Source organism: Martes martes, assembly GCF_963455335.1.
Source record: "Martes martes genome assembly, chromosome: 6".
Taxonomy (NCBI): Eukaryota; Metazoa; Chordata; class Mammalia; order Carnivora; family Mustelidae; genus Martes; species Martes martes.
The window spans coordinates 136,904,557-136,925,478 of record NC_137893.1 but is presented as its reverse complement, the minus strand read 5'-3'; the positions used below and the strand labels follow the sequence as shown (position 1 = coordinate 136,925,478).

At 38.7% G+C, this 20,922-nt stretch overlaps 1 pseudogene across 1 annotated transcript; it reads left to right on the top strand.

Moving 5' to 3' along the window:
• The first annotated feature begins 4,397 nt into the window (after positions 1-4,397).
• LOC308343905 (syntenin-1-like) lies at positions 4,398-5,277 on the top strand (annotated as a pseudogene). The gene is made up of 2 exons: positions 4,398-4,637; positions 4,799-5,277. The product of its transcript is annotated as a syntenin-1-like (transcript).
• The last annotated feature ends 15,645 nt before the right edge of the window (positions 5,278-20,922 follow it).

Here is a 20,922-nt window from a genome sequence, read left to right as displayed (position 1 = left end):
TTTAAATCACTAGCAAATTGTAATAATTTTATGATCAACCCTGCAGTTCACTTTCATGAGATGATTATCATTGTGCAAATAACATTAGGAGAAATGTGAATGAGAGGATTTCTTGACTCCATTTGCTGTAGTTGAATTGCTATGGTTAATAAAATCTAGCTACTCCACAATAGTAGAGAAAAGGAAATTAGAATTGGTTAGACATGAAAATCATTAAGGTCTTCTGAAGTGGGTGTGTCATTGAATTCCGTATTGCATTGATTCTAAGATGCTTTTTTTTCACATTTTAATATTGCTGAAAATGAGATGCCTCTTACAGCTCCTGAAGCCGGAAAGTTCTAACTGATACTTAGAGCCTCTGAAGCCAGAAAGTTCTAACTGGGCCTCAGAACATTCTTTTTTATTTTTCAGGTTTTATTTTATTTTTATATTCAAGTACATTAAACATACAATGTTATATTAGTTTCAGGTATACAGCATAATGATAAAATAATTCTATACATTTCTTACAATAATTCTATACAATTCTATACAGTATAATGATAAAATATTTCTATACATTTCTTAGTGCTCATCACAATAAGTCTACCCTTAATTCCCTTTATCTATTTCACCCATGTGCCCACACACCTCCCCTCTGGCATGAGTTTATTCTCTGTATTTAAGAGTCTGGTTTCTCTCTTTTTTTCTTTGTTTTGTTTCTTATCTTCCACATATGAGGGAAATCTTACGGTGTTTGTCTTTCTCTGACTGACTTGTATCACTTAGCATAATATTCCCTGGGTCCATTCATGTTGTTGCAAATAGCAACATCTCATTCCATTTTGTGGATGAATAAATTGCATTGTATATATATATACCTCATCTTCTCTATCCATTCATTCATTGATGGACACTTGGGCTGTTTACATATCTTGGCTCTTGTAAATAAAGTGAAAAAAATATCATTAGCAAATATCTTCACCCATTCAGTAGGTTGTCTCGTCATTTTGTTGATGGTTTCCTTCACTGTGCTAAAGTTTTTTATTCCCAAAAATTTATTTTTGCTTTTGTTTCTCTTGCCAGTGAGACATACCCAGATAAATATTTCTGTGGCTGAAGTCAAAGAAATTACTGCCTATGTTTTCTTCTAGGGCTTTTGTGGTTTCAGGTCTCAGGTCTTCTGAGGTCTTTAATCCATTTTGAGTTTATTTCTGTGTATGATGTAAGAAAGTTGTTCAGTTTCATTCTTTTGTTTGTAGCTGTCCAGTTTCCCCCCAATCATTTGTTGAAGAGACTGTCTTTTCTCTGTTGGATATCTTGCCTCCTTTGTTGAAGATTAATTGACCATATAAACGTGGGTTTATTTCTGGGCTTTCGATTCTGTTCTATTGATTTATGTATTTTTTTGTGCCGTACTATTTTGATTACTACAGCTTTTTGGTGTATATTGAAATCTGCAATTGTGTTACTTCCAGCTTAGTTCTTCTTTTCCAAGATTGCTTTGGCTATTTGGGGTCTTTTGTGGTTCCATACAAATTTTAGGACTGTGTGTTCTAGTTCTGTGGAAAATATTGTTGGTACTTTGATAGGGATTACATTAAATCTGTAGACTACTTTTGGTAGTATGGACATTTTATCAGTATTGGTTCTTCTAATCCATGAGCATGGAATATCTTTCTGTTTGTGTCATGTTCAGCTTCTTTCATCAAAGTTTTATAGTTTCCAGAGTATAGGTCTTTTACCTACTTGGTTACGTTTATTCCGAGGTATTTTATTCTTTTAGCTGAAATAGATGGGATTGTTTTGTTAATTTCTCTTTCTGTTACTTCATTATTAGTGTATAGGAAGGCAACAGATTTCTGTATATTAATTTTGTATCTTGAGACTTTACTGAATTAATTTATCAGTTCTAGTAGTTTTTTTGGTGGAATCTTTAGGTTTTTCTATGTCTAATATCATGTCATCTGCAAATAGTGAAAAGTTTTATTTTTTCCTTACCAATTTGGACATCCTCTATTTCTTTGCCTTGTCTGATTGCTGTGTCTAGGACTTCCAGTTGTATGTTGAGTGAAAGTGGTGAGAGTGGAGATCTTTGTCTTGTTCCTGATCTTAGAGGAAAAGCTGTCAGTTTTTCCACCATTGAGGATGATACTAGCTGTGGGTTTTTCATATGTGGTCTTTATTATGTTGAGGTATGTTCTCTCTAAACCTACGTTGTTGAGAGTCTTTGTCATGAATGGATGTTGCACTTTGCCGAATGCTTTTTCTGCATCTATTGCAATGATCATATGGTTTTTATCCTTTCTCTTGTTAATGTGATATATCATGTTGGTTGACTTGCAAATACTGAACCACTCTTGCACAACTAAGCTAAATCCCACGTGATAGTGCTGATGATTTTAATGTATTTTAAATGATTTTTAATGGTTATTTAATGCTGTTGCTAATATTTCGTCAAGGATTTTTGCATCTATGTTCATCAGGGATATTGGCCTGTAGTTTTCTTTTTTCATAGTATCTTATCTGGTTTTGGTATTATAGTAATGCTGGCCTTATAAATGAATATGGAAGCTGTCCTTCCTCTTCTGTTTTTGGAATAGTTTGATAAGAATAGGTCTTAACCCTTTTTTAACTGTTGGGCAAAATTCACCTGTGAAGTTATCTGATTTATGTCTTTTGTTCGTTGTGAGTTTTTAGACTGCTGATTCAATTTCATTGCTAATAATCAGTCTGTTCAAATTTTCTATTTCTTCCTGATTCAGTTTTGGGAGATTGTGTATTTCTAGGAGTTTATCTATTTCTTCTAAGTTGTCCAATTTATTGGCATATAATTTTCCATAATATTCTCTTATAATCCTTTGTATTGATGTGGTATCAGTTGTTATTTCTCCTCCTTTATTTCTGATTTTATTTACTTGAGTCCTCTCTATCTCTCTCTCTCTTTTTTTTTGATAAGTCTGGCTAAAGGTTTATCAATTTTGTTGATCTTTTCAAAGTACCATCTCCTGGTTTCCTTGATCTAGTCTATTGTCATTTTGGTCTCTATTTCATTTATTTCTGTTCTAATCTTTATCACTTCTTCCTTCTACTGTCTTTGGGCTTTATTTGTTCTTCTTTTATTTACCTCCTTTAGATGTAAGGTTAGGTTATTTGAGATTTTTCTTGCTGCTTGAGGTAGGCCTGTATTGCTGTAATCTTTCCTCTTAGAACAGCTTTGCTGTGTCTCCAAGATTTTGGACTTTCTTGCTGCTTGTGTTTTCATTTTCATTTGCCCCCATGCAGTTTTTTATTTCCTTTTTGATTTTTTGGTTGATCCATTCTTTGTCTAGTAGTATGTTATTTAGCCTCCATATATTTGTGTTCTTTTCAGGTTTTTTCTTGTAACTGATTTCTAATTTCATATTGTTGTGGTCGGAAAAGATATTTGATATGATTTCAGTCTTTTTTAACTTACTGAAAATTGTTTTGTGGCCTAACGTGATCATTTTGCAGAATGTTCCATGTGCACTTGAAAAGAATGTGTATTCCACTATTTTTGGATGAAATGTTCTGAATGTATCTGTTAGTTCCATCTGGTCCAGTGAGGCATTCAAAGCCATTGTTTCCTTGTCAATTTTCTGTCTGGGTGAGGTGTCCATTGATGTAAGTGGAGTGTTAATGTCCCCTATTATTATTGTATTACTGTCAACTTCTCCCTTTATGTCTGTTAATAGTTGCTTTATGTATATAGGTGTTCTCATATTAAGTGCACACATATTTACAATTGTTATAGCCTCTTGTTGGATCGATTGTTCCCTTTATCATTATGTAGTGTCCTCCTTGGTCTCTCATTACAGCTTTCATTTTAAAGTCTATTTTGTCCAATATAAGGATTGCTACTACAGCTCTCTTTCTGCTTCCATTTGCATGGTAAATGACTTCCCATCCCTTCGTTTTCAGTCTGCCTGTGTCTTTCAGTCTGAAGTGAATCTCTTGTAGGCAGCATATAGATGAGTCTTGCTTTTTTATTCATTCAGTCACCCTATGTCTTTGAGCTGGAGCATTTTATCCATTTACATTCAAAGTAAATAATGATAGGTATGTATTTATTGCATTCTGTTACTTGTTTTAGTTATGTTTGCAGTTCATCTCCATGTCCTCCTTCTCCTGCTCTCCTCCCTTGTATTTTGCTGGTTTTCTTTAGTCATATGCTTTGATTCCTTTCTCTTTAGTTTTTGTGTGTATAGTACAGGGTTTTGATTTATGGTTACCATTAGGCTTGTATGTATCATCTGATGCATATAACAATCTGTATTAACCTGATGGTCACTTAAGTTTGAATCCATTCTAAAAGCACTAAATTTAGGCCAGTAACCAGATGTGGTGGTGGTGATGGTGGAGAGCGGGTCCTTGCAGCCTAGGAAAATCCTGCAAAAATGTCTCTGTACCCATCTCTTGAAGATCTGAACGTAGACAAAGTTATTCAGGCTCAAACTGCCTTTTCTGCAAATCCTGCCAACCCAGCAATTTTGCCTGAAGCTTCTGCTCCCATCTCTCAAGATGGAAATCTCTATCCTAAATTGTATCCGGAGCTCTCCCAGGACATGGGCCTGAGTTTAAATGAGGAAGAAATCCATGCAAATATGGCTTTGGCCCCTGGGGCATCAGTTCAAGGACCTTCCAGTTTGAACTATATAGTGTCTTCATAACTGGTAACAGTGTTGGAATTCATAGAGCAGAAATTAAGCAAAGGATTCATGAAGTCATTTTGTGTAAGGATCAAGATGGAAAAATTGGGCTCAGGCTTAATTCAATAGATAACAGTTTATTTGTTCAGCTGGTGCAGGCAGATTCTCCAGTCTCCCTGGTTAGCCTGAGATTTGAGGACCAAGTTCTCCAGACCAGTGGGGAAAACTGTGCAGGCTGGAGCTCTAAAAAGCACACGAGGTGCTCAAACAGGCTTTTGGAGAGATGATTATTAGGACTGTGCATGACAGGCCCTTTGAATGGACAATTACCAGGCATGAGAATAGTACTGGATGTGTTGGCTTTATCTTTAAAAATGGAAGGATAACATCCACAGTGAAAGATAGTTCTGCAGCCAGAAATGATCTTCTCAGTGAACATAACATCTGTGAAGTCAATGGGCAGAATGTCATTGGGCCGAAGGACTCTCAACTTGCAGACGTACTCTCAACATCTGAGACTGTATTTACTGTTACAATCATGCCAGCTTTTATCTTTGAGCATATTATTAAATGGATGGCACCAAGCATTATGAAAAGCCTGAGAGATCACACCATTCCTGAGGTTTAAAAGTCATGAAAAAATGGAAACTTCACCAAACTTCTCCAGTTTATTTTGTGGGCAATTTAACTTTATATTATGTACTTGAAGCTTTCTAGGAGCCAGAGAGCATATGCTGATGAAGACCTTTCTATCTGACATTATAGTTGGGAACCTTACTGTTTTGGTTGGATAACTTGTTCACACTTCAAGAGTGTTATAGCCTTATCCTGGTTTTACAGATGTGAAACTTTGGACAGATTTACTGATTTTCATAGAGTAGTTTCTCTACTGGAAACCTGATGCTTTTACAAGCTATTATAATTAGAATGACTGATATGGGCTTAACTCTGTGTTAGAACCAACCACCTTTATCTAACATATCAGTAGTGTTGTTCATATTACTTTAGTTCTGTGGCATAGCTACATTTTTCATGTGTTGCCATAGTCCATGTAGAATGACTGCTTTTGGTGGTTTTTTAGTTGTGTGTGTGTGTGTGTGTACACATATGTATGGGTGTGTGTGTAAAACACCAATTAAGTACACTGGTTTCATTCCACGTAAGCATTATACAGTGTATGTAGAGTATAAGAGATTGTGTTGCTCATCATTAAATTATAACTACTGTTACTTAAACAAATAAATAAATAAATTCACTAAATTTTTACCCCCACACACAATTTTTATGTATATGATGTCATACTTCACATCCTTTTATTTGTGAATCCTTTAACTGATTTTTATAGATTTTAAATTGATTTTGCAGCTTTTGTGCTTTAACCTCTGCACTGATTTTATAAGTGATAATCTACTACTTTTATTATGTTTGTACTTACCTGTGAAATTTTTTCCTTTCATAGTTTTCGTACTCCTGATTATAGCCCTTTCTTTCCAATCAAAAAATTTCCTTTAACATTTCTTATAAAGCTGCTTTAGTGATGATGAATTCCTTTAACTTTTATTTCTCTAGGAAACACTTTATCTCTCCTTCTATTCTGAATGATAACCTTGCTGGATGTTTCTGGCTGCAGTTGTTTTCTTATTTGTTTGTTTGTTTTTTTGTTTTCCTATCAGCACTTTGAATATATCATGCCACTTTCTTCTGGCCTGCAAAGGTTCTGCTGAAAAATCAGCTGATAGCCTTATTGGTTTTTCCCTATATGTAATTATTCTTCCTCTTGCTGCTTTTAAGATCACTCATTATCACTACTTTATGCCATTTCAATTATTATGTGTCTTGATATGGATCTCCTTGGATTGATTTTGTTGCGGGATCCTCTGTGCTTGTTGGATATGGAAGTCTGTTTCTTTCCCCAGATGCAGAAAGTTTTCAGCTATTATTTTTTCAAATAAATGTTCTGTCCCCCTTTCACTCTCTTCTCCTTCTGGGATCCTTATAATGTGAATGTTATCATGCTTGATGGTGTCACTGAATTCCCTTAATCTATTTCTTTTTTTTTTTTTTTTTTTTTTTTTTTTTTTTTTTTGCTTTCTCCTGTTCAGCTTGATTGCTTTTCATTACTCTCTCCTCCAGGTTGCTGATCCATTCTGTTTCCTTTAGTCTACTATTTATTCCATTTGGTGTATTTTTTTTTAAGATTTTATTTATTTTTTTGACAGACAGAGATCACAAGTAGGCAGAGAGGCAGGCAGAGAGAGAGAGGAGGAAGCAGGCTCCCCGCCAAGCAGAGAGCCCAATGCGGGGCTCGATCCCAGGACCCTGAGATCATGACCTGGGCCAAAGGCAGAGGCTTCAACCCACTGAGCCACCCAGGCGCCCCCCATTTGGTGTATTTTTAATTTCAGTTACTAATGTCTTCATCTCTGGTTCTTTTTTTTTTTTTTTTAATCTCTTTGTTGAAGGTCTCACTGAAATCCTCCATTCTTTTCTGAAGTCTGGTAACCATTATTTTGAATTCTTTGTGACCATCACTTTGAATTCTTTCTCAGGTATACTGCTTATCTCCACTTCATTTAGCTCTTTTGCTGTTGTTTTGTCCTTTTCTTTCATTTTAGATATATTCCTCTGTCTCCTGATTTTGTCTAACTCTCTGTTTGTCTCTGTTTCTTAGTAGAGTCATTTACACCTCCAGATCTTGAGAGTAGTGACCCTATGAAGAAGGGATCCTGTAATGCCTTGTAGCACAGTGCTCTCTGTTCACCAGAACCAGGATCTTCAAGGGTATCTTCTATCTGAGCTACATGTACCCTCCTGCTGTGGCTGAGCTGTGCTGGCCTTTCGTCCAGTCAGCTGCAGTGGCCCACTTTGTCTGTTGTAGGCCTGGTTTGGTCCCTGGCTGTTAAGGAGCTAGTCTGGGGCCACCATGGGCTTGTAGTTGGGTGGTATCAGTAGTTAGGCCAGATGCCTGACCTCAGTCATTTGCCAGAGCTGCAATTGTCCCAAACTGCAAGGTGTTGTGCCTGCCTTGTCCCTTGAGAGGCTTTTGTTGGTGGCTGGGGACTGCAGTCAGACCAGATGCCTGCTCTCAGTCCATCTGCTAGGGCTGCAGGCACAATGGTTGGCAGGGCCCTCTCTTGGCACTGATAATTGATTGCTGCAGCAGCAGTCAAACCCACGTGTGTGTGTGTGGTTATTTTCCCCTCCACCCAGGGCAGAAGTCAATTTGGAGTGGCACACAGTCCCTGCTGGTGCTGCTTACAGGATGAGAGGTGGCAGGAAGTGCTTATTAAACTGCTACTGCCCTGCTGTATGTATGTGGAGTTGTTCATTACACCGTCTCTTTAAGGACAGGGAATCAGTTTCCTATTACCCTATGGCTCTCCCAGACCCAAGCCCCTGATTTTTAAAGTAGCCAACTTCATAAGTTGTAAAAAACTTAATGAAGGTAAGCCCCACTGGTTTTCAAAGCCAAATATTATGGGGACTCACTTTTCAGTGCGGGTCTTCCAGTCTGGGGGATCTGCTTTGGGCTCTGCTCCTGTCCCTTCTCCATGCTTGTGATATCCCTCCCGTTTGTAGTTAGTCTCATCAGAAGTTTGGTTCCCAACTGTGTCTCCACCCCTCCTGCCATTTTCTTGTTGTGACCTCCTCTCATGATTAGCTGTGGGGAGTCTGATGTGCCTACTATCCCAGGAACTGCCTTGTCTGCCATTCGGGACATTCTTGATCAAAAACATGGATATTAATGACTCAGTGTCAAAAAATTATTCCAAAGAGTTGAATTCTGTACATGAAAAAGTTTTAGGAATGCTTTAACCTATTCATTTCAATGCCATTTTCCTTTTCATATTGTACAGACATGCTATAAAATACCTTTGCTAAGCAAGTATTTAAAAGTTCTCAAAATGGGTGTAAAATAAAAACTCGAGTGATAAAAAAGCACTTTGTCATAGTTTGACAATTTTTTCTGCCTCCATAGGACATGAAGTAATGTGTCATATATTCAGTGATGTCCTAGATTTGATCAAATGTGGTAATCATTTTCTGTAAAAATCTTAACATGTACATTATTTCAGAAAATTATTCATAGTTCCAAATACTAACACTAGTGCACCTTTTTTTTTTTTTTAAGAGAGTCTTAAGCAGGCTCCATGCCCAGTGCAGAGCCCAACATGGGGCTCAGTCTCACAACCCTGAGATCATGACCCAAGCTCAAATCAAGAGTTGGACACTTAACTGACTGAGCCACCCAGGTGCCCCTACTGCACCTTCTTATTTACAAGTAAGCATATTTTAATTCAGTAGAATTTACCTCCTTCAATAAATATTAATTGAAAATCTGAAAAAAAAGAACTATATTAGGTACAATGTGGAATATCGAAACAAATAAGATGGCCCCAGGCTGGGTAGCTCAAATGGTTGAGAGTCTACCTTTGGCTAAGGTTATGATCCCAGCATCCTGGGATCGAGCTCCACATTGGGTTCCTGGCACAACAAGACGCCTGCTTCTCTCTCTCTCTCTCTCGGCCTCTCCCCTGCTCATGCGCTCTCGCTCTCTCTCTCTCTCTCTCTGTCTGTCTCAAATGAATAAGTAAAATCTTAAAAAAAAAAAAAAAAGACAGCCCCAGGCCCCAAAGAATTTACAATCTAGTGGATAATTTATATTACTATTCTGGTGTGTTTCTTTTATTTATTCCTTCAAAAGTATTTGCCAGACAATCAACCTAAGATTGTACTCTTGCCTGACTTTCTGTCCTCCCCCATCTTGTATCTCCCTCTACCTCACCCTTCTGTCCTGGGAACACCTCTTTAATAAATCATTTGCACTTAAATCCTTGCCTCAGGGTCTGCTTCTGGGGCATCCAAACTAAGACGAATAAATAAATATCTGAAGCCAAGAGTCTAGATAAACTATAAGATATCAAGAGACTGGATACTCATAATTTTTGTCTATATTTAATGTTTTAAGAGATTTGAGTGTTACTTTTTGGAACCAAGGCAATTCTGAATGTTTCCAAGTATAGTTTATCCCTGAACAACATGGTTTTGCACTACACAGGCCCACTTATACACAAATTTTTAATACAAATACAGTATAGTAACGTAAATATATTTTCTTTTCCTTCTTCTCTTTATTTAAAGATTTTATTTATTTATTTATTTGAGAGAGAGAGAGAATATGAGTGAGGGGGAGGCTCAAAGGGAGAGGGAGAAGCAGACTCCCCACTGAGCAGGGAGCCGATGCGGGGCTCGATCCCAGCACCCTGGGATCATGACCTGAGCCAAAGGCAGATGCTTAACTGACTGAGCCATCCAGGTGCCCCATCTCTTCCTTATTTTCTTAATAACATTTTCCTTTCTCTGTTGACTTTATTTTAAGAATACAGTGTATGATACATATAACGTACAAAATATGTGTCAGTTGACTGTTACTGGTAAGGCTTCTGGTTAGCAGTAAGCTATGAATAGTTAAGTTTTGGGGAAGTTGCATGTGGATTTTTTACGACATGGGAGGTTAGTGCCAAAAACCTCTGCATTGTTCCAGGGTCAGCTGCATAAATCCTGCCCTTACACTGCTGAATTTGTATAACAAGCATCCAGGACTCAGCTGGAATAGGATTTCTGAACTAGGTCATCCCCTTGATATATAAATATTAGCTTCTGGACACAAGTATAAAAATGAATAGAGGAGGGGCGTCTAGCTAGCTCAGTCAGTAGAGACTGTGACTCTCGATCTCAGCCTTGTGAGTTTGAGCCCCATCTTGGCTGTAGAGATTACTTAAAATCTTTTTTTTTTTTAAGATTTTATTTATTTGAGAGAGAGTGCAAGCACGAGCAGGGAAGAGGGGCAGAGGGAGAGGGAGGAGCAGACTCCCCAATGAGCAGGGATCCCAATGTGGGACTTGATCCCAGGACCCCGGGATCATACCTGAGCCAAAGGCAGACACTTAACCAACTGAGCTACCCAGGTGCCCGTAAAAATAAAATCTTAAAAAAAAAAAAAATGAAAAGGTACACCTGGATGGCTCAGTTGGTTACATGTCTGCTTTCAGCTCAGGTCATGATCCCAGGGTCCTGGGATCGAGTCCTGCATCGGGCTCCCTGCTCGGCGGGGTGCCTCCTTCTCCCTCTGCCTGCCACTCCCCATGGTTGTGCTTGCTCTGGATCTTTCTCTCTGACAAAGAAATAAAATCTTTAAAAAAAAATGAATAGAGGAATATGAGTGTGTGTGCATGTATGTGTGTGTTGGTATATGGGTACAGAGCAAGGACAAAGCAGTCCTATGTATGTAGTTGGCTATTAAGGCAAGGCGAGGGACAGTCTCAAACTCGACTAGAGAATACATCTTGGATTCTAGAATTGTTCATCACATATTTAAGAGTAATATAGGCACATTCCAAAAAGGAAAAATGGCCATAAATGCATATCATTATTCACTCAAAACTATTTGTTTTAGGCCATTTACTTTATGTCAGGCACTGTGCTGGGCACTGGAGATACAGTGTGAATTGGCAGACGTTAAGTCCGTTTTCTCCCTGCACTTACATTTTGAAGGAGAAGGATTAAAGGAGAAGGAGAGACAAACATTAACTAATTACCTGAGTAAGTAAGTATTTATGTACAATTTCTTATGTTAAGAAAAAAAGCACACAGCATTATTAGAGTAAGTAACTTAATGAGAAAGGCCTCTCTGAAGAAGTGACCCCAAGCCGAGCCTGAAGGATACATAGAATTAAGCAGAGAGGATGTGTGTTCTGGATCTGGGGCCCAAGCAGGTGTTTCTTCAGACTCAAGCCCTACATGATATTACAGTGGTGCTCTAGCTGTAAGAACCATCCCAGCAAGACCACAGGGGCTTTGCCCTCCCAGACCCCTTTTTTCTGAAAACGGATTTTGTCCTTGCCCTACCTGAGGCCATCTACTCATCTCTCAAGATTCAATTTGTGCCACTACCTCTTGGAATCTTTTGCTGACTCCGAGAAACGTTAGACACTCCCACCACCATGTGCCTTGGGCGTTCCTGGCACATCATAGGTACTTGGAAAATATTCATTAGATATTTAGTGAATAAATATGATAGCACTTTGTTCAGTAACCTTTTTTACATGTTTAGCCCATCTCCACACTCTGAGCCCCTGGAAACAGAGGCCGTGTCTTGTTCATTCATCAGAAGTTTGATTTATGACACTTTTTAAAGTTTGTTGAATGAACGCATGAGGTTAGGGAACTGGTGGTGAAAACAGAAAGCTAAGAGATGAGGTTTCGACATATACTGAGGTCACATCATGGAAGGTCTTAAATGTCATTTGAAGGAGTTTAGACTTGTGTGGACATGGGGAGGCACTACAAGTGTCTGAAGGAGAAACTGACCAGTCTTGAGCCATGTTTTATGAAGATAACTCGTGTCAGCAAAGTGAACGATAGGCAGAAACAGGAAGGGAGTGGAGTGAGCGGACCAGGTAGGAAGTTACCTAGATGAGTGGTAGTAGCAAGGGACGGAGAGGAGATGATTGGAAGGGAGAACCAGCTGCATCAGGCTGACAAGACTTCCCATGGGAGATTCACGCTGGGGCATTTGCCACCAGAGGCTGTAATTTGCATAAACTCTCTATAATGTTTCCTAAGAATTCTCCAGAGGCACATGAGTTTCCTAGTTAGGTAATTAAGAAATAGTTTCATTCTCCAGAGAATAGTTAAATGCCCTAGATACTGTCTCCAATTCTGATTTAGCAAAGGGTATGATAGCTATGCCAAAATTCCTTTGTGGTTAATTCCTACTGGTTCAAAATAAATAACCATTGAGTAACAACCCAGAAACATCAATAACCTAAGCTTTTTCTAGAAATTTCCCTGTATCAGCTCCTAGATTCCGGGCTTCCCTCTAATAACTAGAGTTAATGTTTCATTTTTATTGCTCCATCCCCCTGCAGCTTTAATTACTAATATGGTAGACAATGCTGTGGGTTTATTTGTTCATTCAAAGTAAATAAAATGAAAAAAGAGGGGGGAGCATATAAAAAACTTAGAGTGTATTACAAATTTTATACCAGAAGTTAGGAAATAGAAAACTTAATATTCTCAAGGCACATGAATATTAATTTGTCTGCCCTGCATATGTTTTACAAGATGTTTTGATTTGAATCCTGAATCCAAACTAATCATCTGTTATGTGGGTGGGTTAACATTAGTATGATATATCTTTCGATTTTTTTAATTTCATGAACAATATTTATGAGTGGCTGTTCTGTGTACTTCTAAACATTTATGAGGACCCATTATATTCCAAGAACTGTATTTTGTATCCTTATGTATCTCAAACTCTAATGTTTGCAAAACTCCTGCAAGATGTTGTATTATTACATCTATTTAATAGTTGAAGAAACAGGCTCAGAGTGGCTCAGTGACTTGCCTGAGGTCACACAGCTCACAGGCAGTGGAGCCTGTTGGGAATTCAAATCCACTTGGCTCTAAGCATGCCCACCATGGTGCTTGTCTCTCAGATTGACCAACACTGCAAGTCAGTTCTTAACATAGCAAACAATTCAAGAAAAACATTGACAATCTTCCCTAAAATTGGCAAGTAAGTAGAATTAAAGCTGTCTTTCATGCTGCCTATGGTCAAAGCCAAGAATAAGCCCCTGTAAGCATAATAGTTGCAAAGAGCAAAAGAAACGGATTCCCAAGAAGTAGTGCAATGACCGCAAAGCATGTACTAGCTTTAAAATCATTTTCTCTTTTTAATGTGACTGCTTTCCCAGGTCTCATCCGGGTGTCAGATGTCACCAGAGCATAAAGTTGTAACAATATTGCAGGTTTCAGTGGACTGTTCCATTGGAAGTCTCACACTTTATAAGCATTTTCCTTCTGTGATAATACTTGTTATTGTGTGGAACAAGACTCTGAAGCATTTAAAGGTAATTGATGGCTTATTTATATTTACAACAGCCTTACCAGTGGTTTGAAAGTGAGTGCAGCTGTCTGTCTGTCTGTCTCTCTCTCTCTCCTGACGTATAGAAAATCAGAGAGTCCCAATTGGGTGCTGAAATCAAATGCTAGTCTCTGGCTCCAAGACCAGTGTGATCTGTGTACTTGAAGATTATCCCTTAATGGTTAATGTGGGAAAATACTAAGGATAGATGCTTTCCTTAAGACTTCAGGATAAAAATACTACTTATCTTTTTTTCTACTTCTGAAGTTATAGAGGAAGGAATTTGTGGCTTCTCGTCCTGCTCTGTATGCACCTGTGCTAGCCAGCCAGTCACTCACTGCGTCATCGGTATTCTGGACCTCCATTTCACGGAATCTCAGATACATTAAAGAAATGACCCAAAGCCATTCATCTAGCAAATGGCAGATCCAAGGTTCAAATCCAAGGTAAACAAAGCCCAAGCTTGTCCCACCCTCTCAGTACTACATCTTTTACTTTTTTATCTTTAACTACTGATATCTTTCAGAAAATTCTAGAGACAGGGATGAAAAAAACACAAATACTTAAAATTCACAGATAACTGCCAATTCTTATTTTTGTGTTTCTGCCAGATCTTTAATTAGAAAATCAAGACTGTTATGTAGTTAAATGGGCTGCCATGAAATCGCATGCTTCACCCTGGCGGATGTTCTGTATAATCGGGATTTACTTTCATATAGGTACTCCTATTTGAAGAGTAAATTTCAGATATCATAATTTTACATTTTAAACAGTAAATTCATAATATCACAAAGAAGCAACACCAGTGTATTTTCTTTTTCTCATGGAAGTTCAGAATGAATGTTTTGAATCATCATAATAGACTAAAACTTTTCATTTCTTTCCCAAAGCATACTAATTTCTCAAGGCATTGTAATACGAGTGTTACAGAAAAATGCTAAATGTTCCTTTTTAAGGGGAAAAATGTACAGAGCTGATAAGGAAAGACTAGGGAATAACTGCTGACATCAAAAAGATAGAGAAAGGACCCTCCTCCCAGTCTGGGTCCCCTCCAGCTCTGGCCATCCCACTGAGGTGGCCTGATACAGTGCACCCTGGGACCACATGCCCACTCCCACTCCAGCTCTGACTGGCCTGTCAAAGCCACTGGGCACACACAGTCTAAACAGGGGTTGTTCCTACACAAGGCAATTCCTTCAAGACCAGCAGAGGTAGCTGTTCTGCCTAATTCATAGAAACAAACACAGAAAGTCAAACAAAATGAGGAGACAGAGGAGTATGTTCCAAACAAAAGAACAAGATAAAAGCCCGGGGTGGGGGGGGGCAGGGGAAAACCCTAATGAAATGGAGATAAATAATTTAACTAATAAAGAGTTCCAAGTAATGGTCATAAAGATACTCATTGAATTCAGGAAGAAAATGGAAGAACACAGTGTAAACTTCAATATAGTGTTAGAAAATAAAATAAAGAACCAATAAGGACCAAAGAATACAATAACTGAAGTGAAAAAACACAGTAGAGGGAATCAGTAGCAGATTAAAAGATGCAGGAGAACAGATCAGTGATCTGGAAGACAGGGTAGTAGAAATCACCCAATCAGAACAGCAAAAAGAAAAAAAAAATAAAAAATATAAGAATAGTTTAAAGGACCTCTGGGACAACATCAAGCATACTACCATTTGCATATAGGGTCCCAAAAGGAGAAGAGAGAGAGTGGGGCAGAAAATTTATTTAAAGAAATAAGGCTGAAAAATTTCCCTGACCTGGGGAAGGAAACAGACATCCATGTCTGGGAATTGTAGAGTCCCAAACAAGATGAACCAAAGAGATCCACCCCAAGACATCTTATAATTAAAAGGGCAGACATTAAAGATAAAGAAAGAATTCTAAAGGCAGCAAGAGAAAAATGCATGAAAAAGATCATAAGATTACCAACTTATTTTTCAGCAGAAAGTTGTCATTCAGAATTGAAGAAGAGATCAACTTTCCCAGACAAACAAAACTAGAGGAGTTCATCACCACTAAACTGGACTTAGAAGAAATGTGAAAGGATCTCCAGTAAGCAAAAAAGAAAAGGCCATAACTAGAAATAAGAAAATGTATCAAAGAAAAAAAAAAACCCACCTCAGTGGTAAAGGCAAATGTGCAGTAAAGGCAGTGGATCAGCCACTTAAACAGCCAGTATAAAGGTTAAAAGACAAAAATAGTAAAATAAACTATAAGTACAATGAGTAGTTAAGGGATACACAAAATAGAAATGTAAAATATGACATCAAAAACATATAACATGGTAGGTGAGGTGGACTAAAAATGTAGTGCTTTTAGAATGCATTCAAACTTACGCGACTATCAGCTTAAAGTAAACCGCTATATACAAAAGTCAATATATATGAACCCAATGGTAACCACAAACCAAAACCTACAATAGGTATACCAAAAATAAAGAGAAAGGAACCCAAGCATAACACTAAAGAAAAATATCAAACCACAAGGGAGGAGACCAGGAGAAGCAGAAAGGAACAGGAAAGAACTACAGAAACACCAGAAAACAATTAACAAAATGGTAATAAGTACATATCTATGAATAATTACTTTATTTGTAAATAGCCTAAATGTGTGAATCAAAAGACATAGGGTGGCTAAATGGGTAAATAAACAAGACTCATTTATACGGTACCTATAAGAAACTCACTTCAGATATGCATAGACACACAGACTGAAGTGAAGAGATGGAAACAGATATTGCATGCAAATGGAAGCAGAGACAAAGGTAGAATAATAACACCTGTATCAGACCAAATAGACTTTAAAACAATGACTTTAACAAATGACAAAGAATAGCATTAAATGGGGTGCCTGGGTGGCTCAGTGGGTTAAGCCTCTGCCCTCGGATCAGGTCATGATTCCAGAGTCCTGGGATCGAGCCCTGCATCAGGCTCTCTGCTCAGCGGGGAGCCTGCTTCCCCCTCCCTCTCTGGCTGCCTCTCTGCCTACCTGTGATCTCTCTCTCTGTCAAAGAAATAAAATCTTCAAAAAAAAAAAAAACCTAAAAAAAAAATAGCATTACATAACGATAAAGGGATCAATCCAATAAGAGCATGTAACATTAGTAAATATTTATGCTCCCAAAATAGGAGCACCTAAATATATAAAGCAAACCTAAAAAGACATAAAGGGAGAAATTGACAGTAATTCAATAATAGTAGGGGACTTTAATTCCCCACCAACATCAATGGGTAGGTCATCCAGAGAGAAAACCAACAAGAAAACATTAGTCTTAAATAACCAAAGAGACCAGATGAACTTAATAGATATATACAGAATAATACACCAAAAAACCTGCAGAAAACACATTTTTTTCCCTGAGAAGCACATGGAACATTCGATAGGATAGATAACATATTAGGCCATGAAACAAGTTTCAATAAATTTAGGAAGATTGAAATTATATCAAGTATCTTTTCTGACCACATGGTAAAAGACTAGAAATCACTTACAAGAAGAAAGCTGAGGGGCGCCTGGGCGGCTCAGTGGGTTAAATCTGCCTTCGGCTCAGGTCATGATCCCAGGGTCCTAGGATCGAGCCCCACAACGGGCTCTCTGCTCAGCGGGGAGCCTGCTTCCTCCTCTCTCTCTCTGCCTGCCTCTCCGCCTACTTGTGATCTCTCTGTCAAATAAATAAAGTAAAATCTTAAAAAAAAAAAAAAAGATTTAAAAAAAAAAGAAGAAAGTTGAATACACACACGCACACAAACACAAACACATGCGACCTAAATAGCATGTTACTGAACAACTAATGAGTCAGTGAAGAAATCAAAGAGAAAATCAAAAAATACCTTGAGACAAATGAAAATGGAAACACAACTTTCTAAAATCTATACACAACAAAAGCAATTCTAAGAGGGAAGTCCATAACAATACAGAACTGGCTCCAGGAACAATAAAATCTCAAACCCTAAATTTGTTATCCCAAATAAACAATCTAACCTTATACCTAAGGAAACTAGAAAAAGAACAAATGAAGCCCAAAGTTGATAGAAGGAAGGAAATAATGAAGATCAGAGCATAGATAAATGAAATAGAGACTAAAAAAACACAAGAGAAAAAATTACTGAAACTAAGAACTTGTTCTTTGAAAAAATAAACAAAATTGATAAACCTCTAGCCAGACTCATCAACAAAAAAAGAGAGAGTGACCAAATAAATCAGAAATGAAAGACAAGTTACAGCTGACAACAAAGAAATACAAAGGATCATAAGAGACTATTAGGAACAATTGTACACCAAAAATTGGAAAACCTAAAAGAAATGAATAAATTTTTAGAAACACACAACCTTTCTAGGCTGAATCATGAATCATGAAGAAATAGAAAATCTGAATGGACCAATTATAAGTAATTTAAGTATCCCAAAAAAACAAAGTCAGGACCAGATGGCTTCACAGGTGAGTTCTACCAAACATTTAAAGACAAGTTAATGCCTATCCTTCTCCAATTATTCCAAAACATTGAGGAAGGAGGAGTACTTCCAAACACATTTATGAGGCCAAAATGAAGTAGCTTTATTTTTTTTTTAAAGATTTATTTATTTATTTGACAGAGAGAGATCACAGTAGACAGAGGCAGGCAGAGAGAGAGAGAGGGAAGCAGGCTCCCTGCTGAGCAGAGAGCCCGATGCGGGACTCGATCCCAGGACCCTGAGATCATGACCTGAGCCAAAGGCAGCGGCTTAACCCACTGAGCCACCCAGGCGCCCCCAAAATGAAGTAGCTTTAAAAATAATCATCTTTTTATTTATTTATTTGTTTATTTATTTACCTGGAGGGGGGAGGGGCAGAGGGAGAGAAAGAAAAAGAGAGATCATGGGGAGGGGCAGAAGGAGAGGGAGAGAGAGAATCTTAAACAGACTCCACATCCAGCATGGAGGCCAACGTAGGGTTCAATCTCATAATCCTTGATCATGACCAGAGCTGAAATCAAGAGTCAGACACTTAACTGCGTCACCCTGGCACCCCTAAAAAAATACTTATTATCTCTCATGGTTCTGTGGTTAACTGAGGTCACGTGGCTAGTCCTCACTTGGGGTCTCTCATATAGATTGGAGTCACATAGCACATGGGCATGAAGTCATCTGCAAGTTCAACTGGTATCTCAGCTGGGATGAGTTGAGCTGGAGACTGGCTAGGTGACACAGACCCCCACCTTCTCCCACTCTCTCTTTCTCCATATGGTCTCTCCTAAGTGGCTGACTTGGGCTTCTTCCTGGTAGTCTCAAGGGGTCAGGCTTCTTACACTGTGTCTGGCTTCTTCAGAATGAGCATTTCAAGAGACATGGTAGCAGCTACAAGAGACATGGGTAGAAGCTCCTTATGAAGTAGCCTCAGAACTTACAGAGCTATCACTTCTGTAAGTTAAAGGCAAGTCCAAGGACCAGCCCAGATCAAGGGGAAGAAACACATAAGGACACGAAAATAGGGATGCATAATTGATTGGGGGCCATCCTTGGAGACTACCTACGCTGTAGCCCACCCACCTCACCTAAAACCATTTTCTCCCCATTTTGGAAATTCAGAATTTTTTTTTATAATTCATAGCTAATTGTTTTAAAACATAAATTTTTTTATTTTTATTAAATAAAAATTTATTAAGTTTATTTATTTAAGTAATCTCTACACCCAATGTGGGGCTCAAACTCATGACTCTAAGATCAAGAGTTTGGGAGTCTTCTGACCGAGCCAGCCAGGTGCCCCTACTTTATAGTTAATTTTGATGAAGAATAGAGAATTTAAGTATGACCGACAGCCTCCTACATTAAGCCAGTGAAGTTCAGTATGAAATCGTCCAGTCCCTTCTTTCTTGGAGAGGCAGTATAACCCTCAAATCGGACTACCTGAATTTGGCTCTTGACTTCACCCTACACTCTCTCTTAGAGCTTGAGCTGGTTTGCATCCCAGTGTTTCCGAACGGATCTTGTATCCCAGCCTTGGCCTGTAACTGCAGTAAGACACACTGGGCAGGAAACACCTTCAGCTCACTCGGAAATTCCAGGCAGTTGACAGGAGTTTCAAAAGGTCCAGGTAATGAGCTTTGCAGTGTGACTATACTGAACAAGTGGGAGATTGCTGGCAAGCATGGTTGTAGACCCGGGCTAAGGAAACTTTCACTTATTTGGATTTGTGTCATCTCCCCAGCATTTTGTCTTCAGCTTCATGGGGAAATGATGCAAAACAGAACCTTACGTGGCCTTAACTTTTTCAGTTTATTTTATTATACTGGTAGGAATTTAACTAATGACAGATTCAGTTGTGTGAACAAATAAAACCAAGGCTTTGCAGACAAACGCGATAAAATCTGCTAAGTGATTCCAGGAAGCATGGCTGGCTAGAAAGGAGTGGAATGGGAAGAGACTGATTTTAAGACAGGTGGGAGAAGTTGAAAGACCCTTCTCACCATTCACGGGGAAGAAGGCAAACCAGGCTCCACTGGTCTTCCATCAAATGCTTAGAAACGAAACAAGAGAAGCACCAAAAAGGCCCAAAGCCTTTCTAGGGTTGACTGGGGGATTGGGGTATTAGGATAAGTTTTGGGGTAGGAGGGAGCTCCTTCAGTGGAATAAGTAGTATGTCATCCTTTGTCCCCACATTCATGGTACTGATGGGGAGGGCGGGGCTGTCATCAGGCAGGTGTTTTGTGTCAAGCACCAGAAACCCGTGATGGCCAACTTGAATGGAAAGGAATTCATTGGAAGAAATGGAGAAAGGCAGTTTCAAAATGGACAGGCCCCGGCATCTCCGAAGACCTTAGTAGCAGACATTACTAAATGGTCTTACCTGGACATCCCCACTGGAAAGGATGAACCATTCCAACTCTTCTTAGTCTTTTTGTGCCTAAGTTGAAAGAGGAAGACAGCAGTTGGCCTGTGCAGGGTTGGTTTGCCCAGCCATTGGCTACAGACAGGATGATCACCATGGTTGAAAAGCCCATTCAATACATCCAACAGCAGAGGGGTAATTCCTCCAAACGAGTGAGTGCTTTTGCCCAAGGAAACTAAAGGAGGGTAGACTGCCCAGAGCAACGCGGATCTGTTACAAAGGTCAGTATCACCATGCAGGATTCATTTCCCAGTGGGGAAATGAATGGTCTTGCCTCATTGAGACAGAATAGTCAGGCACAGTGGGGCCACAGACAGCCCCACACTGCTGTTCTGCGGGAGGTAACTTGTTTTCCCTCATGAGACTAGGAGTTGAAAAAAAGGATAATTACAGTCTGAGGCAAGCTCTCAGAAAAACAGATCTATTATTATCTCGTGTTCCATTTGATCCTCCAAACTTCTATTGCCAGGTG